Here is an 18,134-nt window from a genome sequence, read left to right on the forward strand (position 1 = left end):
GCCATACTACTTTAAAAAAATAGGACTAACAATGAAAGAGGGGTAAACCTAAGAAGCTCCCCAAATTTTGGGTGCATCAAATCCAATCTTCCAATCCAATCAAACTTCTCAGGGCTGCAAAATTAAGCACTGAATCTAAAAGACATAGCATCTTTGGTTTTCCAGGGTTCCTGCTGCTAACTAGGTTAGAAACACCAGCATATGTTATTTTAGCTCTTCTGCTTCAAGTTGAAGCTAAGTACAAAAACTTTAGAAAGGTAAGCAGAACTTTTTTTAAAAAAAGGCCTTCAGAATGACTTTTTTTGTCTTTTGAAGTGGCTTGTGTTAACTGATTTTTCCAACTGTTCTTAAAAAACTCCTGAATTCTTATACTACTTGGCAGGGTTTTAAAAAGATTCCATATAAACAAGTGGCATCCAACTGACCAAGTGTCACAGTCTATTTTTCCTTTACAAGTTCCTCCAGAGGAGACCCCTGCTGCATTTCCGCAAATCACAGGATGACAGACACAACAATTTATCATCCTGCCCAGCACCTTCAAAAACGCCTTGTGCCCTTTGAAAGTGGTCACCCAGAACTGATCATCTTTACTGTGAAATGAAGAATAGCTAAGGTCTAATGCCCTGCTGAGCTGAATGAGCCTGTGAGGTCTGTTTATACTCACTGTTTTGTTTCGTTTTTTAAACCTGAATTCCTCATTAACACTTAATAAGGTGGGGAGGGAGGAAAATGTTTTACTCCTAAACACATTACTGGGTATTTTTCTGTGCGTCTTCAAGTAAAAGCTAATTTTTAATCATATTTTGCAAAATAAAAGTGTCTGGATTAGGTCAGTACACCAAGTAAAAGCACAATATTCAATACAGTCAATCTTACATATGTATAATGTGAAAAGCTGCAAAATAAAGAACATTAATTTTCTATAGCACCACATGCATCTGCTTTCTACTGACATGAGAAACACTCTGAATTGTCTCCACCATTTAAAAGCAGACCTCTGTACAGAACATAATTATTACATGGTTCAATTCTTAGCAAAAATTGAAGCCAAAGTCCATGTAGAAAAAGTTCACCAAACTGTTGTGTATTTATTGTTTCCATGGCCAATGGAGCACATATTGGCAATATAGCCTCTCACAACCAAAGATTATATATTCTGGACTGATCTGAAGGCACCTAAAAATTACGGAGCCCAAGAGTAAAGAAATTAAAAGGTGGAATAGGAAACTGTATTGGACAGCTGAAGAAAACACTTTAAAACATATTTACAAATTATTCTCATAATATTGATGCAAATCCAATTCAGGCAATATTTGCATAAACATTCTTAAAAGGTTTATGATATGGGGAAAAAAAAGTTATGCTATTATATAGAAGATCTTCTTGTGGCTCGGAAAAATTAAGGAAATAAATGTACCCAACCAATATTATGAAGGAGGAAATATATTTTTGTTCTGAAGTAGTTTGTACACAGACTATTAAAGCTTTTATTTATTAGACTGATTTACTGCCTTGATGTGATCCAATCCTAGGTGGCAATCCCAATACAGTCTTGGCATAAACATTTTCATCTGGCAGTTCATCAATTGGATCAAACATTTTCCATACAGATCTTTAAACAAAAAAACAAACCTAGGCATTTGCATTATCTTTATCCAGTATAGATATCCTGAATAATTTATATATAAATCATTGTTAAAAGATTGGTGATGGCAAGGCCACCCAAGAGCCTGACAATCTGAACTTTAGTATATGCCATCTATGTGCATTAGACAGCAACTGCAGGCTTCATAGTCACAGAAATCAAGGAAGAACCCAGAGAGGCCACCATTCAAGCTTACAGACAAGGGAACAGAATATCTCTGCCACAAAAGACTGCTGCTGTTCAGCAACAACTGGACTCTGGTATTCACTTTACTTAACACAATATTCAGTACCTTAATTGATTTAAAATCTGAAAACCCCTAATTCTACATCTGTGCTATGTACTGTTTCAACTAATTCTAGAAAGTCAGTTTTACTGGTTTTTGATAAAGGCAGAAGGTCTAGTCCTGGAGATGAGGCAAATGGGTATTTTGCAGTTGATTTACTGGCTGGCTGAACTGAGTTACTTTGTTTTTGTTGAACATTTGTTTTTTCACTGTTGCTGGCTTTATCATGTGTTGTGAGATTAAGTAAATAAATGTCAGGGTACCTGTAGCATCTTTTTATGGACATCTTTATTGTTATTACTTAAATATAAATAAGTCAATTGATTAAATGTACCCCAAACTATACACCTTACGTACAGTAAGAGACCAGCACTGTGCTTTTGTTAAGTTGTAAACAAATTATCTAATATTAATTCACTAGCTTTGCTGCAAGAGGACTTCCAAAACTCATTACCTTAGTGAATAAATTAGAGATTGCAAAGAGAAGACTGGATAGGCAACTGGCTGGGGTTTTATGACCCCTGCCACCCCCAGTGCTCCTTCCTGCCCATGGCAGGGGGTCGGGCTAGATGATCGGTCTAGGTCCCTTCCAACTCATTGATTCTATGATTCTAAGATATTATGAAGCAGGTAGCAACTGGAATTTGGAGTAGCTGGAGTGATCTTAGTATAAACATGACCATAGTTTTATCTGATGTGGCCAACAAATGCCAACACTCAACTATAAATTTAACCACAGGCGTAAACTATTGTGTGCATGCGCACGCGCGCACACGCGCACACACACACACACACACACAGTATTCCTATGAAACAAGAAGCTGGCAAGATCCTAACACATCTATTCAGTATTCAAGATAAAGATTTACTTTCAATGCTCTAAAAATATTACTGTTTCGCCTATCCTACAAAAATCCTACCAACAGCCTATAAGACTCTGCAGTTCAGTATAATTCGGTATTCTCCGATGTCATTTATTTTCCCATAAATAATTGCAGTCAACTAAGAAAACTTTAATGTTTCTTCCACCAATCAGACACTAGGGGGAGTATTCTCTTTCTCAGCAGCTGAATGGGTTCCACAAGTACAGAACTAAATTACATTCACTTAAATAAACATTTAACTGGACATGTTCCTAAAATATAGGTTACAACCAGAAAAGGCTATTGAAAGGAACTATTTTTCTTTATAAAAGTCCTGGTAACAAATTTTAACTCCTCTATTTTATTATCTCTAGATCCCAGAGATGTAATTATAGCAGTGCAGGTCATAATTACTTAACATACCCACACACACACTATATTGTCATTACTGTTATAAACCAAGCCATCAAAAATCAGGTACATTTGATAAAAATATCTGACTCCAGAGAAGTGTATTTTCCCTGCACTAAGTGCCCCATATATGTTTAGTGTTTCAGATAAAGTGATTCTGAAGTTTCAGCACTGAATGTTAATGCAATAATAAAACAGCTCCCATTTCCACAGAACATCACTGCATTCCATAGGAAGATGAGAGAAGCATTATTGTAGATTTCCTTTTTTCCCTCAAAACAAATAGTAAAAACAGAAGATTTGACTTTGTGGCAATTTTTTATTCTAGCATTTGCCATGCTTCTTTAGACAGTTCACAGTTAACTTAAATACTTGCAACTAGTGACATCAACTCTGCGTCTACCAAATCTTCCAGCAAATCACTTTCAGTGATGCCAACTGCTGCCAAAATAAAGTACTACACAGGACAAACAAGTCATCCCAGTGGGATGTAGAAGAAAACCTGTTCTAAGTGGATTTCTTTTCTTTTTGTCCAAACCTTTAGAAGACCAGATTAAATATAAAATTCTTAGGCTATACATATGGCTAGTGGAAGCAGCTAAACATTTTATTTAAGCATATAGGGCGCGTTCCCATATGCAGGGGTGTGCTTTTGCCACAGCAAAAATAGCAGTGGCACAAATTTGTTTGGTTTGGTGCAGGGCAAACTGTACCAAGTGGGGTAGGAAGGCAAATATTCCCAAGTGGCACCTGTGCTGACCCCAGCAGTCCTATCTGGGGTTCTGGGGGTCTCCCAGGGCAACAATGGCACCGATCCAGCTGGTTTGAGCTTGGAAAGTATGGCTTTGGCCGGCCAGACTCCATTTCTGGTGGCACATGCTGATGCCCCATGCACCATGCTGCTCTTTTTTTTCTGTGGCTTATTTGACACTGGGATCTCCCACTGTCAAATTCTGGTGCCAGGCTTCAAATTAGCAGCAGAGCAAATGCTTGCACATTCACCGTGTGCAGTCTGCAGTACTTCAAACAGCTCTGAGGCTCCGCAAACCACATGTGCACACTCTTCTGGACATGCCCAAACAGCCCAATTCTCAAACCGATATCCAGTTCCAAAAGCGGATGCTTTACTTAAAAAATGCTATTCCTGGACATAAGCAGGACATTAATACCTAGAAGTGTACTGGAGCTACCTTGCACCACACAGAGCAGATTATAAAATTCTTTAGGATGAATAAAATTACTATCTCTTCACTTAGTTCCACACTTTCTAAAACACAGTGGCAAGTAAAGAAAAATATACAAGATGATCTAACATTGTTCTATAATACTATAAATTGTTGTTCTTTTAATTGGACTCTAAATCAGAAGCTGAAATCAGCCTTCTTGCTGGGATATAAAGTGATTGCAGTAACAGTTACTGTCATTTTGAAAAAGGAAAAAGATGTCCTTTGTTTTGTAGCTGTTTCTCCCTGTGGTAAGGGCAACATGGGGAGAGGAAGGAACATCTCCCCAGCACAGGTTGGTTCCATCTGGTGAAGTTATACCTCATGACTGCCAGATGGTGTCATCATGCACTTCCAATGAAAACACTGCTAGACAGAGTATTGGCAGTGAGTAAGAGGTATCTGTACTGAGGTTTTCTTATACCCTCTCTGCAACTCATAAAACTTAAAATGTAAATCATTTGATTTTTAAACTATAAAGTTTGCATAAACAAAACAAGGAAAAGGTAACCAAGAACAAGTTTCTGCAGCACTTAATTCAGTTCCATATTTTCAATAAAGAAATGTCATTATAAGAATTAGTTATTCCAGTATATGCATCTGTAAAACTCTAAATAAAAAAAAATTAAAAAAACATGCATCAGGAACAAAAATTTGCAGTTCTCAACCATGCTTTAACACTATCCTCTGAATCAAAGAAAAGGTCCCAAGAACTCCGTATGTTTTATTGCAGTTTTAGTAAATCCTCTTGTTTTCACAAGATTAATTTATTCTAAACATACCTACAAGTGCCCAGGCTGGAAAGTGACGAACATATGGGAAGAATATCCAAGACTGTTTTGTACAACAGACACATTGACACATCGCAAAGCAAATATTCATTGATTTGGAGCTAATACTGAAAGAAAAAATTACTCTTTTAAATCAAAGGTTTTAGAGCTGTGCTTGCTAATGTTAAAGCAGCCAAAATTTGGCTTTTTGGCAAATGCATCATAGAAAGCATCTGTTTACGGACTATTTAGTCGAGGTTACAAGAGAGTATAATATTGTAGCCCTTAAAAACCCTGTCATTGTTTCTTTCAGCTGCTGCATGTTTGTGAAGCTCCAAAGGCCTTGAAAGGAGCCAGAGCAGAGCCAACAGGTCAGGGCTAGATAAAATTAAGAAAGAATCCGAGGTCAGGACCATGAAAGAACTTTTTTTTTTTTCAGAACAGCAAGTCCACCTCCAGCAGGCTTTCATTCAATACAGATAAAAGGGCTAAGAGGAGAAAGAGCACTCCACAGCTGGATTTAAGATTTAAAAAAAAAAAAATCCTGTTTAGGGACAGAACCAGATAAGGGGACTCAAAGAAAATAGGGCATTTTAGTACCATTTATTATTGACTCATTAAATCCAGACGCTGGACATTCTTCTGTACCTGACTGCTCTGAACATCTCACTACTCTGACACACTGGAAAGAAATGAATTTCTTGGTATATGGAAATGACAGATTTTTTCCTTTATTTGTTCCATAATTATGATTGCATAGGATTGAAACCTGCTGTTGAGCTTTACACACACACACACACACACACACACACTCTCTCTCTCTCTCTCTCTCTCTCTCTCTCTCTCTCTCTCTCTCCCTCCAGATTTGGTTCCTTTTATTTAAAAAAAAAGAAACTGAAATGTTATTGCACATGGAAGGCAGAAAAATTGTTGGCAGTTAAGTTTAACTACAAAAACTTATCTGGCCAAATGTCCATTTTTAATTTAATCTTTTGTGTTGCTGGGTTTTTTGTGGAACCTACAGGTCCATTGTTGTATAGTGGTCTGGCTGGATAGCTCATTGGTCTAGCCTTCCAGGGTGACTGCACTGCCCCCAAGCCTGTCCCTTCAACACAATAAACTCCAGATAATTATTCAGAGAAGAGGCCAGCAGCATGGGCTGCTGTGACACCTGGGTCATGGCCTTTGACATCAAATCTGGGGCTAGCCAAAGTCTGCTCCAAGCAACAGAGGTCCAGGGGAATTATTAAGGGGGAAGGGTGGGAAAGGAAGAGCAGTGAGAAATACTATCCTGAAAAATGCACTTTTGAAGCGAAGCAATGTAAATACAGAAGAAACTTATTAGAAAAATAAGCAAATATATTTCAGATACACAAGGCAAAAAAGTAGATCAGTGTATTAGACAAATCAATGACACCAAATTATAATACACCTTCAAACTTTTAAGTTTTAAAACTGTTCTTCTCCAAAATATGCAACAGACAGCAGCTGTTCACTTAGCACTGGATTTCATGTACCTGCATTATTTTAAACTGTACCTACACATTCCTCTAGTCCCATGCATTAGATAAGAACAAATGTTTAAAACAAATAAAAAAATAGTTAAACACTTTAATTACACTTTTAAAAAAATTCTATTGATGCACTGCACACGTTACAGAGACGTATATTTACAAATGTTTTCATATGTGGTTATTTAGGGAGATTTAGGGGTTTTTAAAATAAAAGAGTGGGATTTAATTAGATTAACACAATTAAAATGTGGGTTTTAAAATACTCAGACTGAGACAGTCCAGAAGATTATAAATTATCAGCATTTCACATCCCAAATGGTTTACACATCAATTTAAAGATAATTGAAGATGGAACAGAGACTGTCTGTAATACTCGTGTTTTCCTTTACCAACCAAGTAACTAAAAGGGAAAATATACAATTTGTTCTTTCTACAACATGGTAAAAGTTTATTTTGGTAGAAACTAGACCATATGACAGATGTGAGTTGATTCAACTAAATGGTGTAGGTTTCTGCGGTTTTGGATGGCTCCCGCTTATTTGTCTAAACCTGAAAAGGCTCCATATCCCTTTTGTAGCTTTGTTCTATCCCCCTGAAGGGCCTCAGAACAAACAACACCTCACACCCCCTTGCAGTAAAAACATCACCTCTACTACTGCCCACAATCAGCAATCTCAGCAAAAAAGAGGAGAGGGAAATTCCCTGGGTATAGCATTTTGGTACCTTAGAGGCTGCAGAAATGAGGAATCTGTTTAAAGAGTTTAATTTTTTGTTTTTGGAAAGTCTAAGCAGATTTAGAGAATTTCAGCTTGCTTTGACCAGATTTTTCTTCAGAACAATGTCACATAATATTGCTCCTAGTATATTTCAAAGTGTTTTAAATCAATTCCTGTTTGTGCTACACTAGTTAAACATTCTTTTAAAACAGGAAGGAACAGTGCTGTCCAATAATTTAACAGCACACTAACACTATAGATATCCTAATACTAGCTGGCTTGAGTCATATATTTCAATCTGCGTCTTCATAGGGGAAATTTCAGTTCACGTACTCAAAAGCTGACTTGAAAGTGATACCAGAGGCCTGGACAAACACCTAATTTTGATCTTTTGTGCTCGGCTTTTCTTCTGGGAGACCTTTTCTTTTGTTGCTGCCCAGTGGAAGGAACATAGCTCATTGGTCCTGCTTTGAAAGATGAGAGCACTGCCCCTAAATCCACCCCTTTGAGTACAATCAGTTTAATGGAATTATGTAGAAAGAGGCCATCTTTGAAAGAAGAAAGGAGGAGGAAGAGTGTCCAGAAGAGCCAGCAGAGCCTTAATTACCTTAAATTCCTAACACAGATACTTCCATTACAAATTTGTACCGAGATCCCAACTCACAATGTGTCCAGTACTGTAAGTATTCATATCTGTGTGCGTGCATGTGTAAGTGAAAGAGGAAATATTTAGTGAACTAAGCAACATTATATTACAAGATAAAACTAACTAAACGAATGCCTTTAATCCCGCATTTCAAGAGGGATACTCTAGAGTTAAAAGGATCCTACCAGATTAGCTGAAAATTATCCAGGAATAAGTTATTTCCACAATGAAAACCAACTTCTCCAGGTTCTTAGAAAAAAATATTTTAGATAAATTTGCCTGATGTTTATATTTGAAAACATTCTTACTCAAAAGGCATCTAAACCATAGGAAAATAAGTGCTCCACAAAATTTGGTTTAACATCTGTTTAAGCAACAGCGATGATATCGCACATATAGACTGTCTGACATACAGCATCATCTTACAAACAATACATTTTTACACACTGACAAAGGGAATCTATTCATGACACCCAAACTTCCCCTCAAGCTATGAAATAAATTTCCTTTCAGAACTAACATTTCTCTGTTGGGCTGTCATGGGCTCCCCATGCCATTTTGACCCTTTTGTGCAGCTAAATGAAAACACCATCTATCATTACTTGCACCACAGTGACTTTCTAGGAGGTGCACAGTTTCATTGCAAAAACATCTGTGGTTTGGTGACCCTCATCCCAGATCCCAAGCTTTAAGTACTACTGTTGCAATCATGATTACAGGATACAAAAATCTCAGGTAGTCTACTAACAAATAGCAGAGTTTGCTTCTTCCCTAGATGGGCAAAAAAATCACACTCATTCACTTCCAAATTGTTATGGATAAAACAAATCAGACACAATATGAGAACAAAGTAATAAATTAATACAGGATCTTTACAATAAAACACCCTGTTATAATATTGCATTGTCTGTTGTTATCAATACATTCCATCTCCAAGGGCAAATATTTCAGTGGTACAATCCAAATGGGTTGGGGGTGTGCGGGTGGAAGCAAAACCTGCATGTCTGCATCCATACAGCTGCTCATGTATATCAGTCACACAATAGTTGGTTCTAGGAGTACCTACCTACCTCATATGCACCCAATGTGCTATGTGTTTGTATGTGCAATCACTTATACACTCAGTCTGCAGATGCTAATTCAGAGGCTGGTTAAGGAAAACTGAAAATCTGACCCTTCAACTCAGCAAACTTTAGGGTGGTAATCAAGAAGGCAGCTACAAGCAAATTCATACAGATCTAGTCATATCTTGATATGTGCAGAAGGTCAACAGGCAATTCCTGTCATCTTGCCAGCGACACCACGTTCAATGGCCTCTGTAATACTTCATTTGCTGAAGTGAAATCCAGCTTAATAAGAAATGACTTAACAGGAAGGGCTGTCAGCACGTTTCCTTTACAACCTGGCTTTAATGCAGAGTACTCCCTGAAACTTTGGCACACACTGCCAAATCCACGAAGTGATTTACAATAACAGCGTTCATAGAAGGACTGAATCCAGCCACCATCTTTTACAGAGTCCACCCCTGTGCCTCAGGTCAGCAGGTAATGGGTGCTACGATATGGAACTCTTTCCACCTTCCAAACTCTCACACAGGATATATGATGCAGGCCATCCCTCCATATATGTACACTGCTGACTCTTCCTAGGCACAGACAGGAGTGACACTTTTCACCAGATGTGGCCCCTGGAAGCGCTCTACAGCCATGACTTAACACAAATGCACAGCTGCAAAGAGCTTCTAAAGGGCCTGATCCTGTGACCAGATGAACCGCTGTTACATGAGGGTTCAGATGAAGGTGCTCCAAAGTGTAGTGTCTTCATTAACTTGTGTCTGTGTGCCAGGAGCAGGGCTGGCTGATGCTTCTGATGTTGTTTTCAGAATGGGAGGGGGGGAGGGAGCAGAAGGAGCTCATTCAGGGGGTTGCCCAGCTGGTGCCAGAGGTGCCAGAGCGAGGGACAGATAGACTGGAGCCCCCCTGAGGTGGGGGCTCCAATCCAACCACCCCTCCATTCCAGTGCAAACTAGGAAAACTCCAGCACAGACCTCCCTCCACTGCCTTCTCCCCCTCCCATCGTGAGACAGCACTGAGGGTGGGGGGAGAGGGGCATGGAGCTAGGGGGAAGAGGCTGCAGAACACAGCTTCTCTCCCTGGATTGGCTCCAAATTGGAGCTTGATCCCTCACCCTCCCGACCCAACAGTTAATGTCTGTTGGGTTGGGAACATGGGTCTAACTCATGGTGGTTTCTGTAAAGCACCATGAGTTGACTGGGAAACTACATTTCTGTCTGCACCTGCTGTTACTTTTCCCTCTCTATCCCCTTAGCTGCCTGTTTCTGTGTAAGAATCTCTAGCTGGTTTTATTTCTTTATTTCTTACCAGAGGTGCTGTAGTTACAATTTATGTCATATACCCTCTCTATTTGGCATTATATGATTATTTTTCGATTTTGACATTTCCATCCAGAAACATCCCAATATACGACACTTCTAGAAAAAGAAACTAACCATCTTCCCCTGGATCAGAACAAATACCCCAGACAGCACTCCATCCTCCCTTCTAGTGTGTAGTATTGCTGTACTCAGTGCTGCAAGCTTATGTGGTATTCAGAGGGCTAGTAGTACTCTACACGGGTACACTAATTGAAAGAACATTAGAACTGAAACTCGGCGTTTGGAAATGAAGCCTGATATGCATAATTTAATGGTTTCCTTGGAATTTTCAAGCACTGTGAAATTTGGTACAGATAATACTAGCCTGAATAATAACCAGGACTTTTTTATCCTTGTTTAAAGAATCATTAAACTCTGTTTTTGTAGGCTAACTCATAAAATGAGCTCCAGCAGACAGACTCAACCCCAGTTTGCAGGCTAAATCTAGTCCCCCATGTTGTATCATTCATCCCACAGGATTCCCCACAGGTCTGTGGCGAGTCCTACAGGCTGTGGCTGCAAACACTAGATTAGGCATGTGGGGTTCAATCCCAGTGCACAAAGCCACGTATGGGTGGTACAGGGTGCCAGAGCCCAATCTTAACACATGGGGTCAGATGGGGGTGGTGCAGAGCCCCAGGGCCAAATCCTAGCACATGGGGGTGATGCAGGGCCCAATCCTGGTACATGGGGGACAGCCAAGAGCATGATCCAGGCATACAAGACTGATCAAACTTCTGGCATAGCCTCCACCACCCATCTGGCCCACACACCCAAAATGTTGAGCATCACTGAGCTACAGCATTTGTACTGGGGAGAGAAGGGGAGGGATGGAAGAGGGAACACCTCAATATCATGGCTTCTATACCTTTTAGTGAAATTAGTGAAACAGCTAATAACTGTTTAAAACACAATTTAAAAATATTAAAATACATAATTAATTCTGAATCTTTGCTACACTTTTAAAAACATTACCCCAGCAATAAATTTTGCCCATAAAAGGCCTCAGTTCTTCCAGAGCATCTTAGAACGTGGCCCTAATGCTTCCTAGAACACAAAAACTTTCTCTTTACTGAGAATGGTTTTGGTTCTCTAAGCTTTGCTCTGAGCATTGATATCCTTCCCCTAATATTGTTTGTTGTTTTTTTTCAAAGCAGCAGCCACCAACAGGAGCAGTCTGACGGGTTTGCAAGGTACCTAAAGCTTTCTGAAAATCCTTTGCTCTTTCAAAAGACAGCACAGACTGCTATTTCTTTGCTCCTTATAAGCAAAGTATTATTTTCCACATTTGGAAGTGGATCATCATACTTAGAATACACTGTATATAGTATAGTAATATTAAAGAGTGAGAACATTTCTCCTGTGGGGTTCCACTGGTAATAGAACAGAGTTTTTCAAAGACTATGTCCAAGAATTCTTTCTTGCTTTTAAAAGGTGTTTTGCAGTCCTATAAAATGGAATTAGGGGAAGTTGTAAAATCCTGCTTGAACATTGAGGTTTTGTTATTGAAAATTTATGTTTGATACAATCTAGAAAATGTGTTGCTACAACAAATTTTGTTTTTATTAAAATGCCTGGCCAACATCCAAGTTTCCACAAGAAAAAATACTTGCCACAACTTTTTTTTTGTTTGTGTGAGGTTATTTTGTAAATGGGCAAGAGCAGATATAAATAACAAATATCTAAGTAGCCTGATATGGAGGCTAACCACAGTCCAAAGCTGACTGTTCATCTTTTCCAATGCATGAATGATTTAGATTCTAGATATCTTAACAGCTTGAATGAAAGAAAATAGTATTAAAACAGCTCTTTCTTTAATACCTCTGCATTTAAAATTTACACAGCCTTTAGAGACTTGGAACTTGACAACTCTTGTAGACTGGCTGATGGATTATTTAAATAGGTGATCACTTAACTCTCAGGTAGCCTATTTAATTTGTAGAACTAAGTATTGGTATTACCCAAAACAGTAAACATCATGAATTCTATTTAACAAATATGAAAGCTGAAGGACAAGAAGTTAAGTGGCTCACCCAAGGTCACATTGCAAGCCAGTGACAGAGAAAGGAGCAGACTACAATCTACTGGCTACCCTGTGTTGTTCTATTCATTGGACTATACTCATGGTACCTCACATTAGCAGAAGTAAGGTCAAAGCAGTTTGAATATTCCCATAGATAAAGATGAATCACTTATAAAATCAGGCTACCCATCCTCAGTTACAGAAGAGTCGTGTCATAAAATGTATCCTGACAATGGTTATGAATGTATTACGGTCTTCACCTACTTGGTTCTAAGATGATGTGGCAAATGGAGCTTGGGACTGAAAGACTGAATGACAGCTGACCATCTACCATGCAGAATATGTGTTTGCCTTGTATTTTCTCTACAGCCTATTCAAAGACAATTTGAACAAAAGCTGTCAGGACTTCAACCCTCTTTTCTCAGATGATATTTCAAACCTCCATGATAGAGATTGGTGTGATCATGATCCCTAAACCTCACGGACAGAATAACCATGTTATAAATTCCATTAATGAAAGCAAACTTCCATAAAGGGGAAGTGTGTTCTGATGCACAGACCACAGGGTTGGGAGTCTAGAGATCAGCAATTCAATCAGCAATTCTAGTCCCAGCTCTCCCAGTGATTTAATAATTAGGATTTCAAAGTCCAAAGTATTAATAATGAATAAGGATAGAAATATAAGGAATTTACACAGAGAGCCTAGCTTTACTAGCATTTCAGAATTGTTTGAAAGGGGAAGGATTTACTGCCGCTTGTACCCCACTGGCTACCATCCCTGGATCTCCCTGGACAGGAAGAGGTCTCTGTTGGTGCTGGTCTTAATATAGGCAGATCCAGGCAAGAGAGGAAAATAGAGGAATTACTTCCCAGAGCAAATGCTACCTGAACAGTTTATTTTAAATAAAGACAAACAGAACACTTCTCAGTCTTATAGCTTGTTTTCGTTTTTGCTGTTATAATGTATAATACAATTTTGTGGGTATGCTCACACAGTTACCACATATGGGGTGCATCTACACATGCTTTTACGCACACCTAAACTTAATGTGCATTTGCCTAATGCAAATTAAGGCAATTTAGGCACACATCTATATGTGTACACACTAAGGCACATTAACACAGTGTGCAGACCAACTTGGGACTAAAGTTAGTCCCAAGTCAGTCAACATACACAGCATTAATACATTTTAGCACATCGACATGTGTGTTAAGGCGCTTTAGCTATTCATGCCTAAATTTGATATCTGCTTTTGCAGGTATTAAATTTACATGCAAATAGCCTAAAACTGCCATTTTCAAGGTATATTAAAGGCACACACGTAGAACTGCATGCTTAACATGCCTTAAAAATGGCTAATGTGCCTCATATTGGCACATGTAGACGTGCCCTTGGGCATTCAAATTTCCACTATGAGAACATTTGAGGCAGAAAATGTGGTTCAGAGAGCATGCTTGGTGCTCTGCTAAGCAAGGAACATATTTCCCTTGTCTTACTTCTAGAATTGTATTAAATAGTCTTTGCTTTCTATGAATCTGTTTTAGGCTGAAAACAAGATTTTACAGAGAAACTCCGTAACAAGATTTTTCCTAACAGCAAAAGAATCCTCTGATCTGTCAAAATGGCCTCTTTTGAAGGAAAAAAAGTTGGAGGTCCTGCAGAAAAAAATAATTCCTTTTCCACAATAGTGTATTTCACCAATGCAGAAAATAAAGTTAATGTAATGTTTAATTACAGCACTTATAGAAGTAAAGAAGGTATTATTCCAGGCATGAGGATTCTCAGAAAGTGTAATACCTTATTCTTAGAAGTAGAGTTGCTTATCTCCAAACACAAGACTTTTTGCAAACTCAAGGTATTAACTTTCCTATACTCCTTTATCACAACCAGTCAAGTATCAATTCCTGGACAGCAACAAAAGTCGAGGAGAAATATATCACTGAACTTCTAGATTTTAGTTAAACAAATGAAGTTAAAAAAAAAAAAAAAGAAGGAAAAAATTAAGAAATAACTGGCCAAATACAGCAAATGTTTTCTTCTGTCCACTCTGAAGTCTCTTTCATGTGCTAATGGTGGCATTTTTTTAAACTCTTCCCCTTTGACTTACTCAGACCTTTAAAGACCTCACACATCTAATGGTTCCTCACATTCACCAAGAACAATCGAGAGAGGTCTGGGGGTTGACATACCATATGATTAATGGACAATGTTGATTTAATTTCCTATAACAGGAGTTCTCTAAGCCTTCTCTAAGGAGCTGTTGCTTTGCCTTAAGTATTTTAATAATGAGGTCCAGTAAATACTGAATTAAACAAATTTTGCCTCAAATTCAGAAGTCCTTCCCCTCTTTAAAAAAAAAGAACTCCACATATTTAAGATTCATTGGAATAAAAAAGAAAATGTTGTACTAGGATTCTCTCAAAAAATAATGAAACATCATCCATCCTTTATTACCAGGTCAACTGATTACTTTTAAAAGAAAAGGAGTGAAAGCAAGCAAAGACAATGTATTAAAAAAGGTGAATATTTATTCATCAAAAGACCAAGGTAGTCAATTTCAAATTAAACTGATTTAAAAATATAGTCCAACACACATATTTCAATACTTTTGAACATCTATTAAAAAACCCCCTCAAGTTAAAGGGTAATTAAAAAACAATCAACTTGTATAAAAGAATCAAGAAATATATTAGTTTTGGCTTTAAATGATTGTCATTGTGTCTTTGCTTGATATTAGTATAGCAACTGACCAGAAAGCTATTTGCATACAGTGGAATTGTTAGGCAATGAATGCAAACTTTTCCATGCTGACTTCTCTTACATATTTATTTTTAAAGCTGGAATTTCTAGACCCAATAATGCTGACTTAAAAGTGTTTGCTTCATAACATTCCTCACTCTCACACCTACTGGAAATACTACATATAAACACTTGAAGGAAACAGTTTTCTCCTGCCACACTGCAAACAGCCCCCTTCCCACTCCCCTCAAAGCTCCAAGGCTTCACAACATCTTCTAATCTAGTTCTTCAAACAGTTGCTAAACATTTAGCTACTCATGGTCCCTAAAGAAACAACTGTATCTGATATTTCAGCTGGAGTGGCAGCTGGGAGAGTGGGGAAAAAGCACAAATCCACCATTGCAGGTAACTACTGCCTTTCATACCATGAGTGAACATATCTTTTACTTTCTCCATCCTCTTATTTCTCATGCAATGTAGTCTCTGCTATTGATATATCAAAGCCTGTATTTTCTCATTTTTATTTTATGGACTGTTACAAAGTATTGTCACTTGAAATAATGGAACTTCTTTCTTCCTAAAGACTCCAGCTATCTACTCAGGGGGGCATAGTTAATTGGACTGAATACTCTATTTAGCTATTTAAAGTGAAGCTGTATAAGTACAGTAATGTACAGTAAATCTTTATTCAGTGTTGAGGTTCAATGAGTATCTGTTCTGTACATTTTTCATGCAAGAGAACCTTCCCCAGCTCTTAAAAAAAAAGCTTTGGCAGTTAAAATGTATTACAACAAAAAACAGTGCATGTGTGAGGCCAGCAGAATGATTTTTTTCACAGAAAAATATTTCAAACTGAAGATTTGTATGCCATGTTTACAGGAGCTGCACACAAAGCACAAAGTCAGAGAATCTTTGGAACACAAAATCTGAGAAGGCAGTAACAGCTTTTAACCCCACCCCCCAAAAAATGTGTTTTATTTAGGCAGATTAATCATTTCAGACAGATTCAAGTCACTCCATGACTTCCCATTTTGCCCAAAGAAACCTAGAATGTACTCATTTCTTTGAGTGTTTGTCATGTTGTGTCACATGTAATACTCTAATCAATACTGTAACAGATATGTTACTCACGAAGCTTTCAGTATTTTAGAACCTATTAATGTTGACTGATGGCTAAACCAGTAAATTATTGAAATGTCTGATGGCGTAATTTAAAATTGACAAATACATTAAACTTTAATTAAAGCTTTCCATTATAAATGAACCGGATAAAAATAAAAATTTACTTTCAGTTGCAAAATGCAGGGGAACATCTTTGGATATTAACTATTCCATAAATGTCAGGGTCTTTAACAGCAATATAATTAAAAACAAACTAGTAAAAAACCCAACCAGTTGATGATCATTCAAATTATACACTTGTGGATACCAACGAAAAAAATGATACAATATATTTGTTTTTCGAGAAAAATTTGTGGTGGAACCTAGTATATGACAGAAATAGTCACACAATTATGCAAAAGTAAAAATGCCCGACTTTTAATGATGTGGCAAGTGAACTGTATACTAAAAATGCAACACTGGTAACTGGTAGTTTAACTGGCCTTTCTTGACAAATCCGCTCAAAACAAGCTGATATATAACATCCCTACTCAATGCTATACAGAAGCAGTCAAATAAGCTGCATCAAATTCAGATCTGACATAAGTGATGACCATTCCATTGTGTTCCAATGAAGTGGCATCCAATTATGCTACATCTGAATTTGGCTCTGGGAGAATGAGTTTTGCAATCTGAGTAAAATGATTTGTAATCTTTACATTTGTGGATACCAACTAAACTTTGTTTGTTTTGTTTGGGAGGGGGGTTGGTGTGTTAAGCACATATATATTTAACCACCATGGTCCTTGGGGAAAGCAAGAGGTTACAAACCGCTGAGGAAAAGGTGCTTTTAAATGCTCCCAATCTACTTCTAGACCCTTTTGTTTTTATCAGTGTGCAATAAGATCAACTCCCCCCCACCCAACAAATCCCTTATGTTTTAGCTGATAAGTAATAGTAGCAAGTCTGTTATATATAATCAGGAGAACTGACAGATAAAAGGTTTAGTTTAAGGCTGTAATCAGAGTGAGTAAACACTAGACTGACCAGCTGTAAACAGTAGTAATAAATGATAATATTTGTCCTGGTCACCTACTGAACTATTAACACACATTTCACTATGTAACAATGTAAATATAATGCCCTTCTAATGCATACAGTATATATAGTGTACACGGCTGCAGCCCCAAAAGCAACTCAACTAAACATCGGTTGCTGAGCTTTAACAAAAATGAACATAGGTTCTTGATTTATTTAAATAGAATTGTACTGTGGTCATATCAACATTTTTGCTAGCTATGATAGTCAGATTCAACATGGAACTCTTAATGCAAAAGAAATGCAGTTATTAGACTGCATTTTACTTGGCAAAACTACCAATATAGTATATACACAAACTTTTGCAAGGGGGGGAATGATTACTTCAGGGAAACCAACACAAAATTCTGGGGGAGGGAAGAATCCTCTACGGAAGATATCCCTAGGTTTCAAAAAAATTAAACTTGAAGACAGTTTCTTCAGGACTGCTTTTTCAGCTGACCTGCCTTTATTTTTGTTAGCCCATGATTGTTTTGTAAAAATGTTCCCATCAAGTATTTGCTTCCTCAAAATTGTATATGAAGATTCAGCTTTAGGAGTTCCTGTCACCGGTATTTATATGCAGGTGACCATCTTCATTCTTCAAACAGACAACTGCACAGTCTTTTGGATATAAACACTTAGTAACGTACTGAATGTCCACCAAAAAAAAAAAAAAAAAGCA

At 37.8% G+C, this 18,134-nt stretch overlaps 1 protein-coding gene and 1 long non-coding RNA gene across 2 annotated transcripts in view; one reads left to right on the plus strand and one right to left on the minus strand.

Moving 5' to 3' along the window:
- Window positions 1-18,134, minus strand: part of PRTG (protogenin) — a 160,337-nt gene that overhangs the window by 20,056 nt on the left and 122,147 nt on the right. The window lies entirely within an intron of this gene.
- The window catches only part of LOC109288632, an 18,727-nt gene continuing 903 nt past the window's right edge, over window positions 311-18,134 (plus strand). The window contains exon 1 of the long non-coding RNA XR_002095197.1: window positions 311-321. This is a non-coding gene — a long non-coding RNA (uncharacterized LOC109288632). The remainder of the gene's footprint in view (window positions 322-18,134) is intronic.

This window comes from Gavialis gangeticus, unplaced genomic scaffold (assembly GCF_001723915.1).
Source record: "Gavialis gangeticus isolate Ggan-Ray unplaced genomic scaffold, GavGan_comp1, whole genome shotgun sequence".
In the NCBI taxonomy this organism is placed as follows: Eukaryota; Metazoa; Chordata; order Crocodylia; family Gavialidae; genus Gavialis; species Gavialis gangeticus.